We start from the raw sequence: 20,234 nt of genomic DNA, 5'->3' as shown, positions 1-20,234 counted from the left end.
AAAAAAAAAAAAAAAAAAAAAAAATGAAAATATCTTCACAACAATTAAATTTATTTACTTTCTTTTTCTTTTTTCTGGTAAATATAAAAATAAAAATGTAGCGAAAAATAAAATACATTCATGATGAAATATAAATAAAAGTAATATTATAACTATCCTAATGTTCTGCTAGTTGATTGCTATTATTCAGTGAAGAATTTCCACTCTTCAACTAGCAATTCGAATCCGTAGACGCCTTTGGGACTTCACGGTTATGATGAAAACTCAAAAAATAAAACAAGCCATATTAAAAAGTAACTTAACAAAAGTATACTCGTTGTTACATCAGGCATGAACAAAACCTAACGCAGTGCATACACCCTCCGAACTTTTCCCAAACCCTCAGGGGTTCACTAACAGACTTTAGAAAACTGAGCATCAAGTGAATACATTGTATGGCTGATTTCCATAATTTTTTAAGACTTGTATTAATTAAAATAATTTTAGTCACAATGATACACCACTATTTGAGTATGGCCCAAACCCGTGCAAACCTATGCAATCATTCATTTTATAATATTTTTTTTCTTTTCTTATTTAAAATTTTCAGGACTGAAAGAAACTTATATTCCAAACTTAAAAATATATTACAAAAAAAATTAACGTCCAGTACTTTTAAAAAAAATTGTAAACCATTTAGTAATTTAATGTTGTATAATAGTATCGGATAGTAAAGTAAATTTAATAAATTATTGTCTTGTTGTTATATTTAAAAAAAAATTATTAAAAAAAATATACTGTTAATAGATTAGTCATCTTTTGTAGAACAGAGGTAGGAGAGTATTGACTTATAATTTATAATTTATTTGTTATCAATGGTAAAGATAACCTGGTTCCAGTTTTACAATATATTGGTAATTTTAATTAATTAAATTTATATTACTGACAATAATTTGTTATTGTAAGCATTATAAGACTAATAAGGAAAACACAAAATGTAATTTTAATAGAATTCAATTCAGGTAATTATTTTAAATTGTAAAAAAGGAAATGTGACATTTCCGAAAAGTTGTTATTGGTTTTAATGAAATAATTAAAACAAGGGAGAATACTTTTCATTCTCAAGATCTAATTAAAAAATATATTTTTAAGTTTGTTTTTTTTCAAAATAGAACAATATTGTATTAATGCTGGTTAAAACGAGTTTTTGCAACAAAAAAAAATTATTAAATAAAAAAAAGGAGCAACAGTGCCATTAAGGTCGTATTTCCCCTTCATTTCCGTTTGGAAAAAAGATGAAAAGTGATTTAGTTGCTTCATTACTGCTTTAGAAAAAATGGTGGCCAGCAGAAGAATGTTGAGTCTAGCAATAGGAACATCTCCGACAAAAACACGTTTCACGAACAAATTTTCAATCCTCTGATTTAAACATTTGAAGTTTGTGAAATTTTTAATTAATCTCACCTACAATTATAAACATTCATTCACAACGTTGTAAATCAATAAGCCGACGGAGGTATTCAAATATATACATAAACTTTTTTTAAAACTATTTCTTAGCAAGAGGACCAGGAATAATTCTGTTCACCTATATTACTCAGTTTTGGGTTACTCCCAGTATTTAAATGAACGATTGTTCTTTAACCGTCATTTCGCTCGATATCATATAGTTCTATAATTTATCATATACAAATCCAATGTCTGTGTTAAGAAGAATAACGGTAGCAACCGAAATTGGGAACGACGAAGTCAAGACGACATTTTTTATTTTTTTCGGATTCCGAAACCGGTAAATTAAATTAGATATAGAAAAAAGTGGACAGGACACCATGTCCTTTCTTCCTTTATTTAAGGAAGTTAACTAAACCAGATCTTGTTATCGCGTATTTAACGAGCTTGATATATCATTATGAAATAATAATTAACAAAAGCCTATAATTTGAATTACCTATGTATTAATTGACACCGCATAATCTGTACTGACAAGGCAATGTTCTTTGAAGATATCCCTTGATGATTTTTTAAAAATCAAATCTATTCAGACGTCAAATAACTTCATAGAATGATAATGCTGTAGCAAAATAATAAGAAAAAGTTTAACCGTAGGTTAACTTGAGTTGAAGGGATGCACACTTTGGTAGATGAGATAAATAAAATTGTGGTGAGAGAATTCATACACCACGGGAAAACTCCACACCAATAGTAATATGCTAATGTAATTAAATGTATACATGATAACTTTTTCAAATAAAATATATTAGTCAATAATATGCCAATATAATATCTAAAGATTTCTTTTATTGTTATACAAATAATTTTACTTTTAATCAATCTGTTAAGCTGAGGAGGCAAATTTACTATTATTGAATTGATGTACATAATAAATTGTAAAATATGTCGAATTTAATTTTAATATGAAAAGAGACTACTATGATTTTTTTGCTCTATTCACATTACTTAATAGTTCAATCTGTCTACTCAAACATTACAAAACATTCCAATTTTTTTAAAAAAAATTAATAGCACAATAGTTATCAACTGATTGTTTCAGTTTCATCGTTTGGTTTAAATATGGAAATTATTCAAAAATTTCACTATTTTTATAAATTAAAATATATGTGTAACAATTTTGCTGATTGTTTAAAACTACACCATTCCAACTTGTAATTTTTAATTATATCTTTGCAATTTGCGTAATATGGATCGGTGTTTCATTATTGAAAAAATATAGATTGGTAAACATGAAAATAGGGTAATAAAAAAATAAATAAAAATGACCTCAGTCACTCACAGTCAACGTTTGCTTACTTAAATTCTCAATTACAAATGAGGTGGCAGTTTGAAGTTCTTAAAACTGGCTTTAAAAGTTTAAACTATATTAACAACACTGGATGAATATTTTTTTTCTGGGAGGGAGGGGATTGCGGGTGGTTAACGTAATAGAATCAAAGTATTTACAATAATTTGTAATTCTCAATATAATTCTAAGCAAATTAAAAAATATATTTACCAGTTATTTTAGTAATAGATAGCAGTTCATATTTCTGCTCAATACTTAAAATTACATTTTAGCAAAAAAATACAGGCTAAAAGATTAGAAGTAATATTTCTTCCTTCAGCGATTGTATCTGATTATAAGATGTTACTAATGTTAAATATTTTTGCATTTGAAGGGAAAACACATTGCAATAATACTTCTAAATATTCACTTTAGTTTTTCCTGCCTACGTACAGGGAGAATGTACACTCACCCGCCTCTACGCTCAATTCTCTAGCAAAAACGAACGGTTAAATGGCACGTCGTACAAGACAGCTGGAATGTGCGAAAAAGGTCTCATACAATGGCTATAATAGATAAATAATCTAAACAACTCGTTTTTTCTGCTCTCGTTGTAGCACTTAAAATGGAAAACTAAAATACAAATTCTAATTATCATGATCTGTTTACCTCATCTCTGAGTATTTTTCCGGTAAAATAATATTTCGGAAAATAAAAATAGTCTCCATCTTAAATAGATAACCTCAATAAAAAATATGATTTTTTTTTTTTTACAAAACCAATAAATAAACATAATAAATCCGAAAACAATATATACAATGGAGAATTGATTCAATAAAACCTATCAATAGGCTCAATAGAGAAAAAAATGACTCCTTTGGACTATTTCTAATCTTTCTAAAAAAGAGAAATGTACTACACTACAAAACCAGCTCCAGCGGCGAGAACTTTAAGACTCACTTAAACGAAATGTTACAAACGGAATAGACCCGGATTCCACTGAAAAAGATCTGTTAGGAGTTTGTTTATATTTTTTGAGTGAGCAAAGCGAGCGGAGGTCGACAGCTGCATGATAATAGTAAAAGCAGGAATTTTATATATTTATTTTTTTATTTCCCCAGTTTTAGCTTGTTTTGTAAACATAATTTTTTTTTTTTTTTTTAAATATTTCACATCACAAACCATTTACAAAAAATAAAGTATTTATCCCTTTCACGAATCCTTCCAAATCTTTTTGAGATCATTAATTTAAAGATTTTTGTTATAAAGAATCCACCTCAATGATTCAAAAACATACATAAATATAAAATATACATAATCTCAGAATATTTAATAGGGAAAAAAGTCATAATTCTTTCTAAGAAATATCATAGTACTAAATCCAAATTATCTCTTAAAGGTTTTCGCAAAATCTTCATAACTTTGTGTATGTACATAGATACATAATACATACAATGGTATTATGTATATAAATATATATGCATACATAATCGCTTGTTTTTCATATTTCTTCTTATTAAAACGTCTAATTATTAATTGTAACCTTGAATGAAAGATAAATAATTAATTTTCTCGTGATATGGTTCACTTATTTATATAATAAGATGCCGGAAACAAGAGGTGTTGAGCCCAAAACCAAGTCATTAAAAATGACTTTTATATTCAGGGTTTCATAAGGTAAGAATTTCAGCCCTAAACTACACAGCTTTTTCATATAAAAAAATTAAGAAAAGTCCAACCCCCAAAATGCTATAAAATAAATTAATAAATTTCTATGAATAATAAAAATATTTTCAGTGAATAATGACAGACTATTCTAAAGAATTAAACACATGATTCCACTTACGTCAAAATGCTCTCTTAGATTCGCGGATCCAGCACAGAGTAGATCGGAAACCCAACTAATCCAACTCGGACGTAGAGGGGCTCGGGTGGATCGCGTGGTGGGGGCTAGGTGTGATGTACCTGGATGACTCATCTCGCTGACCACGGATCCGCAAGTACGGACGTGTTTTTTGTGTCTCCTCGCATTACTGCAGATGACACCTCGAGACAGTTATGTCGAATCTGACGGGAGGAGTATGAGGTGAAGGGTATACTATGTCCTTCCTCCCAGGGCGGGCTTTGAACCTGTCTGTGTACATGTCTTTTGACGCTGGGGTGCTACTGAAATCTAGATCGAAGCCAGTATTCTAATCCAACTATAATTTATGATCATTTGTTTAAAAACCAAGAATTTGAAGGCATATGATGATTGGCCAACCTATTTCTCTATTTTTAGTTTATTATTTATAACTGTCCATAAATGTAGCAGAAATTATAATATATTAATATATATTATTATGTTTGTTATAATATGTATTATAAATAGAATACATAAGTACATTGCAAATTAACAATATTTGTAAAGAAATAAGTTCAAAATATTAAATATTTCATTCGTTTGCGGAATCACTATCCTCACTAAGTCATCAAAAATGACAATTTTTCGTTTGATGTATATGTATTTTTGAAAAATGTCTACAAAAATGAAACAAATTACTAGATAAGATTACAATATTATTCTGGGCGATCAACTTCTTGGTTACTATGCCCTTTTTACTTTATTTATTTTATTGTCTTTGGCATTTTATAGATGAATACTTTTAATATAGACTCACACACTCACATACTAAATTACTTGTGAATAAGAACTACAGAACAAGAATAAGAAATTAAATAATAAGAAACACTTCGGTTCAAAACGTATCTTCGTTGACGAATTTTCACCATGAGCTTTCTATTTAACATATAGCATCCATCTCAACGCCATTTCACTTTCAATGTCTGTAAAGATTTTCAAAAGTCCATCGCTTTTATTTTGTTATTTCAGAGACAATATTTTGCTATACATGAACACTTGGTAATTTTTTTTTGGTTTTTTATATGATATCAAAATTATAATTATTCTTACATATCTCAATATATAACTTAATAACGCAATTTGATTATAAAAAAATTGTTATAGTTTTATGATTTACATAATGAAATTTTGTTACAATTTAAAGTTAAAAGTTGTAAAAAGACAATTTTTACAAAATATTTTGAAAAATCGTCAAAATCACCAAGTTATGCCATAAAACTCTACGTTTACTTAAACATAACTAAAAAAAAAAGAAAATTTAGAAAATATTCGTGTTTAGAAGAGTGATTGCTTAGCCGAGTTTTCTCTTAAATAAAAAAAGAGGTAGTTTTTATAATTTATTTTTTATTACAAATTTTCTCACCCTAACATTCAAAGTCAATTTACATGGTTGAGTTCATAAAACCAACGACCTGGGCAAAATTGTATCTTGGAAAATATTAAAAAGGGATTATAACCATTACAATCCTCAAATAATTAACTCAAGTATAATAATATTTTATATTACTTTTACAAATTATAGTAGCTACTATTTTATTTTAATTACTATTGCGGTTTCACAGCTAGATATATTAGAAAATTCATGTATTTTTAAACGTAGTTCTTAAACCAGCAATTGTTGTGACCTAGTATCTTCCAAGGATAGTACGGTATAAAAAGGAGAAAGCATACTAGAAGACGTTAGTAACTTTTATGACATGTTTTATTACCGCTTATAATCGAAGGATTCCTTATGGGATTTTATTTATATCTTGTGACTTATGGAAACCTAGATGCTTATCCGTACCGGAATCGATTTCTGGGTTTAATTTAATCAAAGTTTTTGCCTCAATCGCAATCCCTAGCGACCAGAAGAAATAGGAGAAGGCGGAGGTATACCGAATTCCGTATGATGGGGTTCTTCGGGCTGGTTTAGTAATCAGAGCGGTCAAGGAAGGGCCACAGTTTTTGTTCATCCGACTCGAGGGCCCTTGGTAATGAACTTCCTCTTCTTAATGGAAGAGGTGCCCCTTAGAGATTATTTAGTAGGAGTGGTCGTCTTGGGACCGCCATAGGGAATAAAAAAATATATAATACACACAAACATAAACACAAGCGGGCACCCTCATACAGACTGTCTGATATAAATCATTCCAAATGCTTCAATATGATCAAAAAATTCCATAGAAATAAGTTTCAGGCATACTTCTATAGTGTTACCAATTTTACTGATTTTCAATCTGTGCGGACAGGTACGGTAAGTTGCGTAACAAAAAACGTGATTGCAGTTCATACTTGAATTTTAATACTTCATGATTTACATTGTAAAACGCATTTTGATACCTTCAAAATTGAAGGATTAGTCACGTTAGGATCATTTATTCTCAACGTCATTATGATTTTTCAGAAATCTCATAAACTCAATTCTTGGATACATGATACAACTTTTTTATATAATATTTTTGTATAAAGGCGATAGTTCTGCAAAAAATATTGGTTAACTAATATTAATATAATAGCTGTCTTATTTTTTCTGAAAAAAGATAGTTTTTGAAATGATTTTCCCACTTATATGAAAATGATATTGGTTTTGTTAATTCAAAATGTTTATTAATGTAACAATAAACATAATAATAATTTCCAAAGATTCACAGTTTTCGTCAGTACTGATTTATGGGTTTCTCATTTTCACTATAGTATTAACATGTTTTGTCATCCAATAGAACTAATCTACTGTTGAAAACACCTCACCGAATTTCGCATTTTGTATGTGACGCAGCTACTATGGTATTCTACGATTCCCACAAATATTCAGGTAACTCAGAGATCATTACGATATTTTTATGAGAACATGGATTATGAGTTAGTAGCTAAAACTTCCAGTGTCAATGTACAAAGTCGGTTGTAACTTTTTATCCTTTTATATCCAGAAGAATGTCCTTTGTCTAGCGTGAGTCATCTGGCAGTTAAAAAAAAAATAGCATTCGACTTATTTCTCTTTAAATAAGAATTAACTAAAACTATAATAACTCATTAATTTTTAGTTGAGTGATCATAGTTTAATCGTGTTTTTCGCTAACTGTAAACAACTAGTAGGTAAGACGGTGAATTTGACCACTTTAGTTAAAACATTATGGATTTTTTTAACGAAATTAATGAATAAATAGACAGGCTACTACAACGTTTAAATATTAAGGCTATTATTATTGCAAAATTAATTAAATCGTTAATTATTGATCTCAAGTATGAAATAATAATTAATTAACACTTTATATATTACTAATTATTAATATGATGAACTGCCATTTTATTATTACCAATAATAAACCTGTTGTAGATTTAAAATGTAAGTTTTTTAAACATTCTAAAACTTTTACCCATTTAATATCCAATCTTCTCATCGCTAAAAAAAAAAGCAAGGAAATATGGAAATACGAAAATATTCACAAATTTTATATTAATTAAAAACTATGTTAGATGAAGCAAGTTTAAAGAAAACGTCTGTGTGTCGGTAAAATCGACCAACCGAAAGTGCCGTTTTATATAGTAAATGTTACACTTTTTTCAGGATTTTCACAAAAGTGGCTTTAACGATTTTGATTAAACTCGGTAAATTAATGTACAATTAAGGATTATTTGATATTAGATAAGTCGTATCATGGTTGAATAGTCTGACAGGGCTACAATGATGCAATAATCTGCAATGCTGATTTAAAGAAAAAAAATCTTTTTCCAAAGTACATCTAGTTTTTTTTTGTTTTTTTTTTAATTAACCATGTTATATTTTTACTAATAATGGAATATAGATAAATATAAGTTATGAAATTATTTTATAACTAACCTAAGATAATAAAAAGAAAACGATTTATCTAGGGTGAGAACATATTTGCAGAAATAAGTGTAGTAATATACATGTATTATATACTATTGGAAAGCTGGACAGTTTAGAAAAAATATTTAACATAGAAAGTCGTAGAAAGTAATGGAGATATGCCTAATTAAGAAAAACCTGTAAATAAATCATCTGTTTTAACAAGAATTTGACTCAGCAGATACCTACGTGGTGGGTTTTTCCGTTTTTCAAGTCGGATAAATGTTTTCGTCACCGCAATTATTAAATAGTTAAGTTTTTTATTTCACTTAACTTGTATATAAGCCTTTCTGTTGATGAGTTGGGAACAAGGGAGGCTAAATGTTGACATTTAAACTCTAAGTAGAGTGGTAAGTAAAAGTCGTGTGATGCGCACACCGCATTAAATTTTTTTCAGTCAGATTATGAAGAAGCATGAACAAATCATCACATAAAAATTCTCATTTCAAGTTTTTCCTAAGTAAACAATTATAAACTCTGTTAATGAATAATTAAAGTGCTTTTTCATGTTGGAATTCCACATAATATCTTAATTATATATTAAGTTTATAGTTTTCAAGCAATAGTATTTTTAATTTATATAATCAGATGGCCAATCAATGCTCGTTATATTATGGTATTCACAATTATGTATATTACACTAAACTATACTTGTTTCTTGATGTAAATATTTATTAATTCCAAAAGTAATACGAAACGTTGAAAACAAATTCTGTAAGAAGGAGACCATCCAAGATTTTTGAGAGTATTTTCGGTAAAATAGAATGTATAATAATATAAAGTAAAAAGAAAAGTTAATAGATACATATATATCAGGATAAAAAGATCAGTGTGAATCGGGAGGACACATCTGCCTGGTCCACACGTCCCGTTATCCAGAACCCGCCTACAACTCCCAGTAGCATTTAGCAATTTATATCAGACCCACTTAAGCTTTTTGACCGTTTTGCGTAAAAACAATCATTCAAAGTGTTATTAATCTGAATCATTAACTAAAGTTACCTAATAAATCATTATTAAGAGAACAGATAAAATGATATTAGAACTATCGAACTATTATGAATGATCATGCATATTACTAATCAAAATCAGTGAGAAACTTTTAACGTTTATTGATATTTAGCACGGTTATAAATTACGAGAAAAATTAAATTCACACCTTCCTTAACCTCATGTATAATGATGACTATAAACAATTATAGTATATATAATAATTAACATTGCTTCTAATTCAAAAGCACCAAAAGCTTAACAAAGCGCAAACATATTATTATTGTTATATAAAAGAAAGTAAAATAGAACTTGATAAATTTACCTAGTAATGTGTCTTCGGTTTTAGCCTTTTTGATTTCCTTCGAAAGTCTGAAACAAGAAAAAAATAAATTAATCTACAGTAAAGAGAATAACTGAAAATGAAGATAAAAAAAAAACAACATAAATATTGGAAGGCAAAAATGAATATACTCTACATACCCTCTTTTTTTATTAATATTCCCGATATTACAAGAGTAAATGCCAGTAATTGAGAGAGAGGGTTGATACTATACAGTCTATCCATGACACATAGAGCAGAAAATAAACAAAATAAATTTTCTGCCATAACAGGCTTCACATCTCTCTTTATTTTATTATGTATATTGGAATTTATAACAGTACATAATTATATATTTAGTAAATTTTATGTACGTTATTATGGAGTGATACAGGCGTGTAGAGAAACTACTCATTCGTAGCACTTTTATGCAGTTTTTACATCAGCAGACCATCTTCTTTTCAGGAACCTCGGAGGATTGACGGGAAAGAAAGAGGAAAGAGGGTTAGATACTAATGGGTTTGGATGGTTAGGGAGTTTAGGATGGAAGGAATGATACCTGGTTTGGGCTAGATCGGTTACATATAGAACATTAAGGTCTTTATAGATGATTTTATTTGTGACAAAGTAAACAGCATTGAGGATTTTAAGAAGGATTTCGGATTGAATACGAGAGGAATTCGAAGGTTTGTGGAGCCTCAAAGCTCAACTCCGTTTGTCCAGATTGGACTTATTGCAGTCGAGTAGATCAATCGTTTGCTTAATGTATTGGAAGTTTGGACCGTTTGTCCAGTAAGTGCTGTAATTGTCGAAATCGACGTGCAGTTTCCTGTCTTTTGAGTCTGGTGTGAGGATTCCAGTTTAGTCGTTTGTCCAGATGTAGTTCAATATAGCGGATTTGTTCGAGAGGGGTGAGATCAACATTATTAAAGGAGACTGTAAGGCAGTCGGTAGGTTTATGGCAGGATTTATTTCAATCCTCCAATTTCGAAACCATTCTTGAGGACTGTAATATGGGATTGGAGAGTCTGGGATGCAGGTAAAGGGTTATTATTAACTGCGAGGGCACATGTGTCATCGGCATAAGTGTTAGGATTGGTCGGTATGTCAGGTGTATAGACGGTGTAGAGGATGGGACCGAGAATACTACTTTGATGAACACCAGCGGACTGAGAATAGTGGGATGAATAGAAAACATTGTGGTTTACTTGGAATAATCTATCAGTGATAAAGGAATGTAGGAAGTATGTGGGAAGTAGGAATTTACTAAGTTTGCAAAGCAGTCCCGGGTGCCAGACTCGATCAAAAGCCTGTTTTAAATCGAAAAAGACCCCCCCGAAGTACATTACGGGCTCCAAAGGAGACTAGACAACGTCATCCACACGATGACATTATTGGTTAGTGGAGTGGGATGTTCGAAATCCAAACTAGTGATTATATAATTGAAATCTAGAATGGGGAATAGGGGTTTCAGAATGAGTTTTTCGAGGATTTTTCCTATGGGCTTGAACCAGAATTAGAATTTAGGAGAGTGCCCTACCAACTGTGCCTATCCTCTCCCCATATAATAATAAGAAAAAACATAAAAGTCAATATCATAATATTACAGTTAGCCTCGCGTGACAGCCCAATTCCAACATCGTTTATTCCTTTTGAGTTATGTTTTGTTGTCTATTTCTTTTTGTTCGCCATACTTTTATTCAAGTTTGATAGCCTGTTAGTAAGAGAGATCCTTCAATAATTGCATTATGCTGTACCTCCTAATATATTAATTACCTAAAAGCACCATCAAAAAATATTTTGTTATTTTTTCAAATATAACAGGCAATTATCAGTCGTCATTTAAAATAATGTTACCTACTATTTAAATTAATATTATACCAATATTTTAATTTTTATATATTTTTTTATAAATTAAACAAAAAAAATTATAATACTGTCAAAATCTAAGTAAAGGTTCAGCGATATATTTTTAATGGAAAAATAATATGTATAATGAAACATAACCTTTAACAGTAGAGGTAAGGTGTGAGAAACTACAGATAGATATTAAATGTTCATACTTTTGGACTTCGAACCCATACCACTATGTCCCTTATAAACGTCTCCTAATATGAGCTATAAAGAACACAATTTAGGTTTGGGAAATCCCATATCTCTAGAATTTCTTAAACGAAATTCGCTTTTTTCTAAATATTCACTCACAACGTTTGATTTTATTAGGTAACCAGAAAAACACAACATGAGAAGGCCCTAGAAGAAGTCGCAATCTGTTCAAAAACCAAGATGGCTGAAAATGGATCATGAAAACCAGTTGGAGCTATATAAAATGTAAACAGGAAGTGTCCTGAAATGTGTAAGGAATTTTTGAACTGATAAAATCGGACATTATTTTTTTTTTAATTAATACTTGAATGGCTTTAACAAACAAAATTTTTTATTAATTTAGTATATTCAAAATATTGAAATATTTATTTTCATAAATATCTATAACACATTCCTATATCCTTTAGTTTTCAAACAATAAAATAAAATTACAAATAATCCTTTAAAAATCAGTGAATATAAAATAAAATTAAAATTAGATTGGAATGCTATATTGTTGTGATAAATTTTAACAAAAGAGGTTGACCGTGATAAATAATTTTAATTTAATGTGAACATTTGGCTAATGTAAAGGAAAATTTGTAAGCTGATATAAATGACCTCGGCAGCCTAGCCAGCATAAAGTTGTTATTTTAAATGATTTAGTTCTAAAATTTTATTAAGATTGTCCTTGAGGATGGCCAAATTGCCTGAAACGTCGGACTTATAAAGGAATAAAATATATTTTGAAACTAAATGGATAAAATTTTATTTATTTAAACAATATTAACCAATCTCAAGAACGTGTTAAGATTACAAATAAAATATAAAAAAGTTAAATTAGATAGGAATGCTTCCATCACATTTTTGTTGATACTGTATCTCAGCTTAAGTGCATTTATCTAATGTAGCAACAGCATTTCGAATTCGGAACTGAACGGCATCTATTATAGTGCATTACACAAACTACCAGAACACACGCTGGAATACACTTTTACATCACAGAAGAGAGACCGGATGCCGCCAAAGACCTTGAAGACTTAAAACGTCTGGAGGAACTGCAGGGGCGTTAAATTGTCGCCGGTGATTACCCGGCAATGAGATCGCAGATTGTCCGGTTGAGGAGCTCCCGCGGTAAGTGGATGCAGATGTATTCGCAACCGGATCCCTCGCCCATGCTATGGTAATGCGCTGTTTTCTGGAAACATCCACCGGCTGCGCAGGGCTGCCAAGGGAGGCTAGGGTTCTTCGGCTAATCTGTCTGCGATTGAATAATGGCCCTTAGTTGGCGATGAATATTTTATAACCCATGCGGCTGCAGTTGAACAGTACGGGGATCTCTGGAGTCAGTGGCTCAATCGTGTTGCATTAAAGTAATTGCAAATCAGCCTCAGCTAAGTGCATCATAATGGAAGGCCCGTGTTGCCTCGATAACGCAAGGAATGTCCCGATAGAATGATGCACATAGAAAATACATGGTTAAAGTTCTGATGCTAATCTTCTTATTTTATTTTATTACGACAAACTTTATAACAATAATAAAATTTAACATTTTATTATGAGGTGTAGATAGTTGACCGTAGATTAATGCTAGAAGAAGTTTGTCGGGGGGTGCGGCCAGCAAAGAACAACATAAATAAATAAATAAAATTCAATATTTTATATAATTCTAAATTTGTTTGTATACTATTCCTTTTCAATTGTATGTTACTCTAAATGTTGTTGTTATCTCTTTTGTTCTATAGCCCTGATGAAGACCTGAAACTCAGGTCGAAACGTCGGCATAAAATAAATAAATATGGTTTTGTTTATTTATGTTGTTCTTTGCTGACCGCACCCCCCGACAAACTTCTTCAAGAGTTAACATTTTATTATTTATTTATTATATAGGGGGAAATGGTTTTGAAGACATTTTTATCCATTTCTCATACGGTATATAGAGGTTAATTATTCTTTATTCGATGGATTAAAGAAATAATTCTATAATACAGTACAACTAACCAATCCGATTCCGTGAGATCGAACCTGGCTAATAATAATTCTTTAGAATCTAAAAATAGTTTTTATAATGTTGATGCGTTTTTTAACAGTGCTTATCTAAAATGCAGATTAAATTTTAGTACTGTGTTCTGATAAAAGCTTAAATAGTGTATCAGTCGATGAGTAACTACAGATATTTTTGTCATTTATCACTGATTATTAAATGATAGTTAAGACTTGGTGCAAATCAGTATTAGGGGGCAACACAATCTTCTTCACAAATACTAATGCTTAAAAAAAAATTATAATTATTGCTGATTTTATCGATATAGTCATATTTAAACACAAATATGTATTTAAGAACTCTGAGGTCGATATCTAAGGAAATAACCAAAATGTAATTCATCTGACGTATTTAATGTGATTTATAAAAACTCAAGATATCAATATAATCATCCCTCCTCATTATAGATTGACTCAATTAATATGTTTAATTGAATTAATGATATTTTCATTACGTTTATTCTATGCAATATCTAATTTCTTACCTATTTACTGTACTTATTTTATTATATATTTTAATATTCATGAACTTATAGTTCTTGTTTTAATTAATAATTTTTTTTACCCAACTTAATGCTTAATGGTATCATTTTATTCATATAAAATAAATTTTGCTTAATTTTTGGTTAAACCTTTATTTGTATAAGGTTTCTTATGTTCGGTTCTTTTGTATTTCTATTTATAATTTTCCCCTATTTTATATTTGAGAATTCCTTTAATTTGTTAGTTTAGGGAATTTCTTGTTTTAAGAGCACTTAATTTTTCAGTTATATTTTTGTTCTTTTATCTTTATTTGATATTGTCCATATAATATTAATACCATGTTTCAATGTAAAATTCACTTTACATACACATAGTATGCGGTTTCGTATGGAGTACGTAAAATTTCTGAATAAACTCCGCGTATTTAAGGCTAATATGCAAGCGAGAGAAAAAAAATATCTTTAACCCGTCATTGGTCGCTGGGTGAGAATTTCTCTCATGTTAATCGTTTTTCGGGTCTGGAAGCTGTTAGAGGGAGACTGTGGTTCCCATCTTCCTGGAATCTTCAGTTACGGTCTTTTCCTTCTATACCTCGCCCTCCAGTACTCTAGCAGCTCTGAGTAAGCGTCCAGCCCTCATTCCCTGACAATATACCCTTCTCATAAGACATTATCTCACGCGCGACTGAGGCTGCTATAAAAATATTCAAGTTGTGAGGATTCTAAAAATAAAACTGTATTTAATCCATAAAAATGTTTTTTTCTCGAGGAAGAAAATAGCAGAACTAGGGGAACGTAGGTTTGAAGTGGTAGGAACTTCATTAGGTACCTATTATTTACCATGAATCGATACTAAAAGTGTATATTAGGGGGTCTTATCATAAAAATTTGTCTTTTCATGTTGTCACTTCACCACTGCGCCACACCCATTATTACGGAGGGGATTTTTGAAATCTATCACAGGAGAACGAATAAAAAAAAAAAAGAGAATTGCCACCAATGCAAAAGACCTATATGTACCAATGATACGGTGTTCACTTGCATTAGTAATGCACAAGAGATTTCTTCAGACTAAGCATTTATTTTTTAAGATTAGTGTTATGCTCTTCTAATATGATCTCTGTTTTGATTATTTTTATAACTTTTTCTGTCTCAAAATATTATATTATGTTTAATAATATTTTATAATTATTATAAATTTGTTTTTTAATTTTTTTAAACTGGTTTGGTCTTGTATCAAAATCATTTTTTTAAATACTTTTTTGTGTTATGCTTAAATAAACCTAATCTATATCAAGTTTTATATTTTTAAAAATGCGTTTAAGAGCTTTAATTAAGAAATGTGAGAAAAAGTCTTACTCTTGTCCATCCGTGTTAAAATCGACCGAGCGACCGATGACGGGTTAAGAACGTGTATATTTATAAATATTATATATGTGAACGCTAATTTTTATTTGATGGAGTGCAACGAAACATCAGAAATAATTTTGGGAATCGTACATGTATAAGATCTTCATGTTTTTGAAATATCCTACCCTAGATTTAATCTTTCCTCTTCAGCTGATGTATGAAAAACCTAACAGTATAACATGGCTTTTTTCCATTTTCAACATACGGTCTCTCAATTTAAAATTGAAAAAAAATGTACACTTTGCTTTTTATAAGTTCAGGATGGTTTATTCATAATGAGTCGGTTTATTTTTCTGTCCTGAATCTCGATTAATGCAACAATAAAAAACTCCGTTATTGCAACATCGGCACCATCTTTAAACGTTACAATAAATCACTGGATCGAACTCAATCGACAATCCATCAACTCCAGGAGTCCAGACTTATTGATGTCCTTTTTTATACCGGATCGGGAAGGAAACTGTTTCAGTGGTTCATCCCATTAAACAAGGACCATGAGGAACTGACAGTTGAATGGTGGCCGCTGAAGGAGGATAAATCTTGAGCCTGCGGCGGGTGTTTAAGTCCCATTTTGATGTCCTTCTGAGGATGGCTACTTCTTCTTATTACCAGTCGTAAATCTTCCGCAGCAAACGTCTTCGGCAAATGCCTCAACGAGACATGATCTGTTATTTCTGAACTTACAGGCTCTAAACTGAAAAATTAATGTGTTTTACCTAGGAACCTAAAAATGTTACTAGTTTTATAAACTATTGATAATATTTTAAGACCTAAATTATATAGTTTTCGTTATACCTAAGTAATTATGTAATTTCAATTAAATGTGTATAGTGATGGCATAATTTCACTATTTCAGGTATATGAATTGGAACAGATCAACATGGCTTCAAACTTTTTTTTTTTACATATATACATATATACACATCAAGTAAATTTGCTGCAAGTGATATTATGACATGAGTGATATTATGTGGAGAATATACCCATTGATAGAAATCCAAAAACATTTCTAAAGGAGAAGATCTCGAGGCCATCTTCTTTTCGGACGCCAAGGAGGATTATTAGGTAGTGAAGGAGAAGCCAGGTTAGAAACGAGTTGGTTTGGGTGGTTGGGAAGTTTATTATGGAAGGATTGGTATCTGGTTCTGGCCAATTCGGCAACATGGGGGACATTGAAGTCCTGATTGATGATTTGATTTGTGACAAAGTAAGGAGCATTAAGGATTTTACGAAGGATTTTGGACTGTAAGGATTGGGTTCGAGAGGAATTAGATGGTTGCTTCAAATTCAATTTTAAATTTTATCAACTGTCTATATTAAGTGTATTTTATAAATCGTATATAAAATTTGAAAACCAGATATAACCTTGTTATTTAGCTTATATAAGATCCCAAATTTATCTACAGCATCCACATGAGAATAAAGTCTTTAAAACACATTTTTTTATTCTATAGTAGATTTACATATAAACTTTCTTTTTTTTAATTTATTGTGCACTATTACATTCTGTCTTACATTTGGACAACGGTAACAGGGATCATAGAGCTTATTTACACTATACCTACTAATATATAAATTAAATTATAACAAAATAAGAAATAGATGAGAAAAAAAAATTAATTTAAGCCTAAAGTAAAATAATATCTTAAACACAATCACTCCTATTTAAAATATCCAGGAGAACTCTGAATCGAGTTTCGGGGAGGATTGTAGGAAAGGGTAATGCTACATAGGAGTTGTGTTATGAAATAAGGATGATGAGTAAGTTTCTCATGGCATATGGTGAATTTGGATTCAGTAAGGTCTGATACAAATACGATATTAAGGTCATGTAAGGTCATGATGTTGGGTATTGTTGGTTACATAGTAAGGAGCATTGACTATTGTTCCAAGGACTTTCGATTGAATGGATTGAATGCGTCTGGTACAAATGAACCAAAACCTATCTAACGAAACATCATCAATTTTTTTTTTATCAGAATATCCAAAAGCTATGGATAATGAGCCCTCTCAATATTATATTATATTATATATCAGTATATTATATTATCTGCATTTATTTATTGACGTTATTGACCATAGTCCCAGAAGAATATTATTAATCACAAGCGTAACTTAGAACTTGAAAAATATTTGTTTTGTAGACTTTACAATGGAAACTAAGATCTGAAGACATTAATTTTTTTTAACCGACTGTTTATAAAACATTTAGCACGAGAAGGTTTTAAGATAATACTGTTAAACAAAGTTTCGGATGCATGAATGTTAATCTTGGTTTGTATATTGTATATTGTGTAAGAAATTACGCTTTATTTGTTTATTAAAATGATGATAAATGAGAAAGTTACTTGGACTAGACAATGAAAATTTAAAATTAACCAACACGGAACCTTAAATCACTCACACTTTTTAGATAATAACTTAATCTCCTACACGAAAATTCAAAATTGACACACAAATATAATTATGTGAATATTACCCATATTCTCGACAGCATAATTATATGTATATTTATATGCAAGGACGACCAACTCTATAAAATCATCCTTAGATTTTTCAATAATGCATCTATAATAATTTATTGTTGAATAAATGGTTATGAGCAGAATGTTAATTTTAGTTAACATTTATATTATTATATTTCTGCCATACGTTTGCAAAAATAAATTAAACATTTTCCAATAAGCAATTTTACTAATGGTACTTTTCTGAAAACTGTAAGAGTTGATCAATCTGTCTGCTGAAAGCCTCATTGGGAAAATTAGTACGGTGAAGTAATGACCACAGTGAAAATATAGAAATCTATGCTCTTGAACTAGCGAGGAATTTATTTCAATTCCAGAGAGAATGCTAAAAATGTGTATTGCTCTTGTAAATAAAATCAAGCTATTGAGCGACTTCCTTGACATGGGATTGAAACATTGACTAAACCTGTATACAGCACTAAACCTAAATAAAATGTGAATTATTGATGAAAGTAAAATTCTTTAATGATATTTCACTCCTAGCGATGCTCTGTGTGAAAACCAGGAGAGAAGTAGATGAATGGCCAATTACTGGCAAGGGGCCCAAGGTCGCTAAACCTGGAGCACTTGGAAATGCTTCGGTTTCCTTTTCTACGGCTGGACGTGAAGATCACAGGACTCAGTTGGAATAATGATAGTTCCAGGTAGCTCTTAGGGATACTTTGCGTACGAGAGAGGATAGTTTTACTAGAATATACATTATGCTAATTAATTTAATTTGAACTATGCATTTTCTTGAAGTTGGAATAAAATGGTGATTAAAAATCAATAACAACTCGATCAATTCTTGTGTTGTTATTATTATGTTGTTATATGAAAGTTCTCGTCAAACAATCAATAAACTATTTGCAGTACATGTCAATGGACAGTGACAGTTGACAATTGGGCCTCCGTATGATATAGACATCGCATTCGACATAGATCGCACACTGTGTTGAATGGGAGTATTCTGGAAGGGCCCAAACTTTTTTTTTTCTACATTGATCTAGATATATTTTCTATATCTTTTCGCTACGAGAAATTAATTCCTTCCTACTTCTATTTCTTTATATAATAACATTTACATTCGTTCATCACATTTTATTTATTTATTCTTCTGTTTATGTCGTTTAGAGATTTTATTTATTCTGACGGTCTGGACCGTCCATCTTCAGGGTATAGAACACAGTGTGAACATAATAATATAAAGTTGGGAATGTATAGTAGCAACATATTAAACAAACAAAAAAGACGAGATAAAATAATTTAAAAAAATATATAATACATTAAACAAAATGCGAACAAAGTTAACACAAATTCTATATTGGAGAAACATCACAAAACTTTAAAAATAGAATAAACACAGAAAATGCCAAAAATATCAAGACAGCTCTAATCAAATATGCAACAGTTAACAACTACTATTTTCATATTGATGAAACAGAAATAATAGACAAAGCACATATCAATAAAATAAGAAAAATCAAAGAAGCAATACACATCACAAAAAAATATAAAACAAGTAGTCAACTATAAATTAGTTTTCCGACGGGTAGTCGCACACTACACAGACATGATTAGTAAAATAAAATAGGTATTGACAATATACCAAAAATAAAAAGAAATAGAACATAAACAGTGGTTAATGCCAAACGATGACTGTTGTTAATTTTAAATATGTTTTTTAGTTACAGTTTTTATATAATAAATAACATAATTTCTAACAAAATTTAATCTGAAAATCACTAAAAAAAAAATATGTTATTGAATGTATATAGATTAATGTTAAAACAAAAAGTTGACTATAATTCATAAGAAAAACTTTTGAGACTATATATATATATATATATATATATATATATATGTTTTAAATAGGTCCTTGAAGAT

General features: G+C 30.1%; 1 protein-coding gene across 2 annotated transcripts in view; it reads right to left on the bottom strand.

Moving 5' to 3' along the window:
- The window catches only part of LOC106685446 (uncharacterized), a 213,943-nt gene that overhangs the window by 38,675 nt on the left and 155,034 nt on the right, over positions 1–20,234 (bottom strand). Inside the window, exon 4 of one of the 2 annotated variants that reach the window (XM_024358894.2) lies at positions 9,827–9,873. The gene's annotated coding sequence lies outside the window, so the exon portion shown is untranslated. Of the gene's footprint in view, positions 1–4,604; positions 4,679–9,826; positions 9,874–20,234 lie in introns of those variants that run through there. The other variant, XM_067050986.1, reaches the window with a different exon arrangement.

The sequence above is a fragment of the Halyomorpha halys genome, unplaced genomic scaffold (genome assembly GCF_000696795.3).
Source record: "Halyomorpha halys isolate HHAL.00 unplaced genomic scaffold, Hhal_1.1 Scaffold692.1, whole genome shotgun sequence".
Lineage (NCBI taxonomy): Eukaryota > Metazoa > Arthropoda > Insecta > Hemiptera > Pentatomidae > Halyomorpha > Halyomorpha halys.
The sequence above is the reverse complement of the archived record's forward strand: the minus strand, read 5'-3'. Positions and strand labels throughout refer to the sequence as shown.